The sequence below is a fragment of the Salvelinus sp. IW2-2015 genome, unplaced genomic scaffold (genome assembly GCF_002910315.2).
Source record: "Salvelinus sp. IW2-2015 unplaced genomic scaffold, ASM291031v2 Un_scaffold6514, whole genome shotgun sequence".
NCBI classification, from domain to species: domain Eukaryota; kingdom Metazoa; phylum Chordata; class Actinopteri; order Salmoniformes; family Salmonidae; genus Salvelinus; species Salvelinus sp. IW2-2015.
In genome coordinates, this window is record NW_019947776.1 from 29,459 (window position 1) to 36,538 (window position 7,080).

Here is a 7,080-nt window from a genome sequence, read left to right on the forward strand (position 1 = left end):
GGATAAAAAAAGAGGCTAAACCCCGCCCCATCAATCTATCGCTCTGACCGACCCGTCAATCATCGGACGTCATCAGTGTCCCCCTCTGGGGGCGGGGTCTCTAAAACAGCACAGTGACTGTACAAAGGGCACACAACGAGCAACCTATTTTCACGGGATGCAAAGGGAGAGAACATTTGAATGTTTTGAAGCACAGTTTTATACTAGACAGGAATTTGCCCTGAATTCACCGAAAAGAAATGCCTCACTACAAACACACGGTGTAATGGAGCCTTTTATTAATACACTGAGTGAGCTCTTTTAAAGGCCTTCTACAGTGATGTTGGTTTTTTCTTGTGTTGAGAAAAAAAACAGGATGCCACGCAAGGATGTGGGCAGAGGCAAGCACCAGCTAGCGAGATCCTATTGGCACGTTCTGGCATTTATTTGCATATTTCCTTTAGGGAACGCCTACACTGTGACGCGTGTGTGTGTGCAGTAACTCAACTCTCCCTTGCACTCCTGATCAACGCATTTTTTTTTTACTTTGGCAAAGAGTAAAGTCCACAACACGCAGTGCACTCTGTTTGTTACAGATTCTAGTTTTGTAAACAGAACATTGTATGGAGATCAAATGTTTCATCGATGAGAAAATTTGCAGAACGTCGGCCAAAATCCATCTCTCTCCGTCTTCTCCCACTGCAGGCCACAGGGCTTCCTCTCAGCACCATCAAATCAAATGATCTTGCCCGCATACACGTATTTAGCAGATGTTATTGCGGGTGTAGCGAAATGCTTTTGTTTCTAGCTCCGACAGTGCAGCAATATCTAACAATACACAACAATACACACGAATCTAAAAGTTAAAGAAACATAGAAATATTAGGAAGAGCAATGTTAGAGTCCGGAGTACACATTATAGAGTCCGGAGTACACATTATAGAGTCCGGAGTACACATTATAGAGTCCGGAGTACACATTATTAGAGTCCGGATACAACATTATAGAGTCCGGAGTACACATTATAGAGTCCGGGAAGTACACATTTATTAGAGTCCGTAACATAGACGGAGTAAGCAAGAGACCGGATACACATTATAGGAGTCCCGGGAGTACACATTATGAGAGTCCGGAGCTACACATTATAGAGTCCGGAGTACACATTATAGAGTCCGGAGTACACATTATAGAGTCCGGAGTACACATTATAGAGTCCGGAGTACACATTATAGTGTAAGTTATTCTCCAGACTCTGACATTACTCTTCCTAATATTTCCATATTTCTTAAATCAATTCTTCTTATTTCAATGTATATATATATATACACACACACTACCGTTTTTGAAAGAAAAGCACATTTTTTGTCCATTAATATAACATCAAATTGATCATAAATAGTGTAGACATTGATAATGTTGTAAATGACTATTGTAGCTGGAAACGGCTGATTTTTTATGGAATATCTACATAGTCGTACAGAGGCCCATTATCAGCAACCATCACTCCTGTGTTCCAATGGCACGTTGTGTTAGCTAATCCACTTAAAAGGCTAATTGATCATTTAAAAAACATTTTGCAATTATGTTAGCACTGCTGAAAACTGTTGTTCTGATTAAAGAAGCAATAAAACTGGCCTAATTGAGTATCTAGAGCATCAGCAATTGTGGGTTCGATTACAGGCTCAAAATGGCCAGAAACAAATAACTTTCTTCTGAAACTCATCAGTCTATTCTTGTTCTGAGAAATGAAGGCTATTCCATGCGAGAAATTGGCAAGAAACTGAAGATCTGGTACAACGCTGTGTACAACTCCCTTCACAGAACAGCGCAAACTGGCTCTAATCAGATTAGAAAGAGGAGTGGGAGGCCCCGGTGCACAACTGAGCAAGAAGACAAGTACATTAGCGTGTCTAGTTTGAGAAACAGACGCCTCACAAGTTCTCAACTGGCAGCTTCATTAAATAGTACCCACAAAACACCAGTCTCGACGTCAACAGTGAAGAGGCGACTCCGGGATGCTGGCCTTCTAGACAGAGTTCCTCTGTCCAGTCTCAACGTCAACAGTGAAGAGGTGACTCCGGGATGCTGGCCTTCTAGGCAGAGTTCCTCTGTCCAGTGTCTGTGTTCTTTTGCCCGTCTTAATCCTTTATTTTTATTGGCCAGTCTGAGATATGGCTTTTTCTTTGCAATTCTTTCACCCATTGACTTTTTCCACATTTTGTTACAACCTGAATTTAAAATGGATTCAATGGAGATTTTGTGCCACTGGCCTAGGAGTTAAGAAGTTAAACTTTGTTTAACAAATCACATAATAAGTGTCATGGACTCACTCTGTTTGCAATAATAGTGTTTAACGTGATTTTTGAATGACTACCTCATCTCTGTACCCCACAGATACAATTATCTGTAAGGTCCCTCAGTCGAGTAGTGAATTTCAAACACAGATTCAACCACAAAGACCAGGGAGGTTTTCCAATGCCTCGCAAAGAAGTGCACCTATTGGTAGATTCCTTTTGTAGTGCACTCATTTTGACCAGGACCCATAGAGCTCTAATTTAAAAGTAGTTCACTAAACAGTGAATAGGCGCTATTTGTGCGGCACTCTAAGGACTGGACGGGACGGTCTCCGTATCAGTTGGAAATACCTGTGTTCCGTTTCGTCAACAACGAGATGATGAAATAACTGTTTTTGTTGTTCGTTCTAGGCGGCATATAGACGTTCTTGTTTCTGATGTAAGACTACGTCATCTCATTTCAATGTCCATGAATGCGTAGCCTACGCTACACATAACGTGAATACTTTTAATTCTATCAACATTTCTGTGAGAATAGACCATATCGATTAATTATCAATTGGTATGAAGTTGAAGATATTTATCTTCCGAAAATGATATTATGGCAACCTCTGTAACATTAGTTCACTAACACTCGATAATATGGCAACATTCCCGTCGATATATGAATCGCAGGCAGCATTGGAAACTAAGTCAACATCGTCATCTAATGGCGTATTATAGCTGAACACACATTGGCCCATTGTAATACGTGATTGTATCCGGCTGACGCCAGGGGGCACCATAAATCCACGTAGAAGAAGGAGCCCTTGAAGAAAGAACACGTTTTGCTTCCACACCTCTGTGAAGTGTAGATGTACTGTATGTATATAGAACGTCTTTGTATTTAAAAGTATTTGTAAGTTATGTAGCTTTTTGTACCACTAAAACAAAAACATCTCACACATCTGTAAAACAAAAAAAACATTTATTTATTTTATTGAATAGCTGCACAGGATGGACAGTAAACTCCTCTCTGCCACTCCAGCAACGAATACAGTCGACTCTGTAACATACTTTTAAATGGGGGATGTGGGGGTGATCTGATGCCACACATTTCACAGAGCAAGGAGGGGAGTCGTAAACAAGCTAAGATGTATTTTGACCAACAACAGTTGGCTTGATATAATAATACTAACACACACAAAACAAAATCACATTGATTTTCCTTGAAATACTCTTAATAGCTCCATAGAACAATGTATTTATACTTCAAAAGTATTTATTTACAATTCTAAATAAAAATGTATGTGACTTTATAAACGGGATTAAGATTTTAAAAAATGAAATTAAAAAAACTACCTGGGATAAAAAAATTCAGTGATATAAAGACATAAAATGGTTTCAGTGGCGATGTTCAGAACAGCGACAGTCTAGATGTCATATTAATATAATCTATAGAAAGGGCCTGGTACCTCTAACCCTGGTAACCCTGGTAACCCTGGTACACTCGCAAAGGCTGCCAGCCCACACCATTATGACATCATTGACGTGAACGGTGAGGCCCGTTCTACGGTTTATATTTCTATGTTAGAGACTAGCGGCATCTAACTCCTCAGGGCACCAGAGAAGACATGAGGCTACGTATCTATGGTTACGTTCTCCGCCGACTACATCGTATTCTTTGTTGCATTGTATCAACCAACGGTTGTGTACTACATCACGGACTGCGCAGCCAGCCACCAGTTTGCTATATTACATCAGATTGCTGGTATATAAAGGGCTTTATAAAGTAAATGTTATTGATTGATTGATTGATTGGTTGATATATCAAATGATGTGGTTAGCAGATAAACTGTATGTTAATTAAACACACATCCAGATGTTGTGAGATCTGGCAGGCGTCTACAATGTAGTCAGCCTGGGATCAAATCAAGTCCAATTTGACTTGTCACATGCTTGGTAAACAACAGGTGTAGACTAACAGTGAAATGCTTTCTCAAGGTCCTTTTACAAAAATGCAGAGTTAAAGATAAGATAAAATACACATGATGTAGTCATTATTTCTGAGTGCCCTGTCTGTCTCTCCACCTCAACCTGCCCCCCTCCCTCTCCACCTCAATACCTACCCCCTCCCCCCTTCTGCCACTTCAAAACCTGCCCCACTCCCTCTCCACTTCAATCCCTGCCCCCCTCCCTCTCCACTTCATCCCTGCCCCCCTCCCTCTCCACTTCAAAACCTGCCCCCCTCCTCTCCACTTCAAAACCAGCCCCCCTCCCTCTCCACTTCAAAAACCTGCCCCTCCCTCTCCATTTCAAATCCTCGCCTCCCTCTCGCACTTCAAAACCTACCCCCCTCCCTCTCACTTCAAAAACCAGCCCCCTCCCTCTCCACTTCAAAACCTGCCCCCTCCCTCTCCAACAGCTGACGCCCAGTGCATTGTTGGGACACAGACAGGAGCGACCTCTGGGTGTGGCCAAACATAGGTGGGTGCATCCTCCGTTGTTCACCGCGCAGTAGTTTTTACCTGGTGGGAAGGAAAAGACAGACATTAGTTTACGCGCGCAGTAGTTTTTACCTGGTGGGAAGAGAAAAACAGACATTAGTTACGCGCGCAGTAGTTTTTAGCTGGTGGGAAAGAAAAACAGACATTAGTTACCACGCAGTGTTAATATGGAGCATTCCCACTGTAGCATCCTGTGTAGACTAGCATCCTGTGGTAGACTAGGGTCCTGTGGTAGACTAGGGTCCTGTGGTAGACTAGCATCCTGTGGTAGACTAGGCGTCCTGTGGTAGACTAGCATCCTGCGGTAGACTAGCGTCTGTGGTGGACTAGCGTCCTGCGGTAGACTAGATTCCTGCGGTAGACTAGCGTCCTGCGGTAGACTCGCGTCCTGCGGTAGACTAGGGTCCTGTGGTAGACTAAGGTCCTGTGGTAGACTAGCTCCTGTGGTAGACTAGCGTCCTGTGGTAGACTAACGTCCTGCGGTAGACTGCGTCCTGTGGTAGACTAGCGTCCTGGCGGTAGACTAGCGTCTGCGGTAGACTCAGCGTCCTGCGGTAGACTAGCGTCCTGCGGTAAACTCGCGTCCTGCGGTAGACTAGCGTCCTGCGGTAGACTTCGCCGCGCCTGCGGTAGACTAGGGTCCTGTGGTAGACTAGGGTCCTGTGGTAGACTAACGCCCTGCGGTAGACTCCGCGCCTGCAGTAGACTCGTGCCCTGCGGTAGACTCGCGCCCTGCGGTAGACTCGCGCCCTGCGGTAGACTAGGGTCCTGTGGTAGACTAACACCCTGCGGTAGACTAGGGTCCTGTGGTAGACTAGGGTCCGTGGTAGACTAGGGTACTGTGGTAGACTAGGGTCCTGTGGTAGACTAACGCCCTGCGGTAGACTCGCGCCCCTGAAGTAGACTCGCGCCCTGCAGTAGACCGCGCCCTGCGGTAGACTAGGGTCCTGTGGTAGACTAACACCCTGCGGTAGACTAGGGTCCTGTGGTAGAACTAGGGTCCTGTGGTAGACTAGCGCCCTGCGGTAGACTAGTGTCCTGGCGGTAGACTGCGCGCCCTGTGCGGTAGACTCGCGCCCTGCGGTAGACTAACGCCCTGCGTAGACTCGCGCTGCGGTAGACTCCGCGTCCTGCGGTAGACTCGGTCCTGCGGTAGACTAACTACGCCCTGTGGTAGACTAGCGTCCTGCGGTAGCCTCGCGTCCTGCAGTAGACTAACGCCCTATCGGTAGACTCGCGCCCTGCGGTAGGCTAGCGTCCTGCGGTAGACTAACGCCCTGTGGTGACTCGCGCCCTGCGGTAGACTAGCGTCCATGGGTAGACTAGCGTCCATGGGTAGACTAGCGTCCTGCGGTAGACTCGGCGTCCTGCGGTAGACTCGCGTGCCTCGGTAGACTAGGCGTCCTGCGGTAGACCCACGCCCTGCGGTAGACTCGCGCCCTGCGGTAGACCTGCGCCCTGCGGTAGACTCGCGCCCTGCGGTAGACTAACACCTGCGGTAGACTAGGGTCCTGTGGTAGACTAGGGTCCTGTGGTAGAACTAGCGGCCCTGCGGTAGACTAGCGTCCTGCGGTAGACTCGCGCCCTGCGGTAGACTAACGCCCTGCGGTAGACTCGCGCCCTGCGGTAGACTCGCGCCCTGCGGTAGAGACTCGCGTCCTGCGGTAGACTAACGCCCTGTGGTAGACTAGCGTCCTGCGGTAGACTCGCGTCCTGCAGTAGAACTACCGCCCTACGGTAGACTCGCGCCCTGCGGTAGAGCTAGCGTCCTGCGGTAGACTAACGCCCTGTGGTAGACTCGCGCCCTGCGGGTAGACTCGCGCCCTGAGGTAGACTCGCGTCCTGCGGTAGACTCGCGCCCTGCAGTAGACTCGTGCCCTGCGTTAGACTCGTGCCCTGCGGTAGACTCGCGCCCTGCGGTAGACTAGGGTCCTGTGGTAGACTAACACCCTGCGGTAGACTAGGGTCTGTGGGTAGACTAGGGTCCTGTGGTAGACTAGGGTACTGTGGTAGACTAGGGTCCTGTGGTAGACTAACGCCCTGCGGTAGACTCGCGCCCTGAAGTAGACTTGGCGCCTGCAGTAGACTCGCGCCCTGGCGGTAGACTAGGGTCCTGTGGTAGACTAACACCCTGCGGTAGAACTAGGGTCCTGTGGTAGACTAGCGCCCTGCGGTAGACTAGCGTCCTGCGGTAGAACTCGCCGCCCTGCGGTAGACTCGCGCCCTGCGGTAGACTCGCCCTGCGGTAGAAACTCAGCGTCCTCGGCGGTAGAACTCACGCGCCGCTGCGGGAGACTAGCGGTGCCTGCGGTAAAGAACTC

At 47.8% G+C, this 7,080-nt stretch overlaps 1 long non-coding RNA gene across 1 annotated transcript; it reads right to left on the reverse strand.

Moving 5' to 3' along the window:
* Positions 1–3,223: 3,223 nt before the first annotated feature.
* LOC139026961 (uncharacterized) lies at positions 3,224–5,786 on the reverse strand. Its single transcript, XR_011478973.1, has 2 exons — positions 4,683–5,786; positions 3,224–4,548 (listed from the first exon to the last, which is right to left on the reverse strand). It is a non-coding gene; the product is annotated as an uncharacterized lncRNA (long non-coding RNA).
* Positions 5,787–7,080: the final 1,294 nt, after the last annotated feature.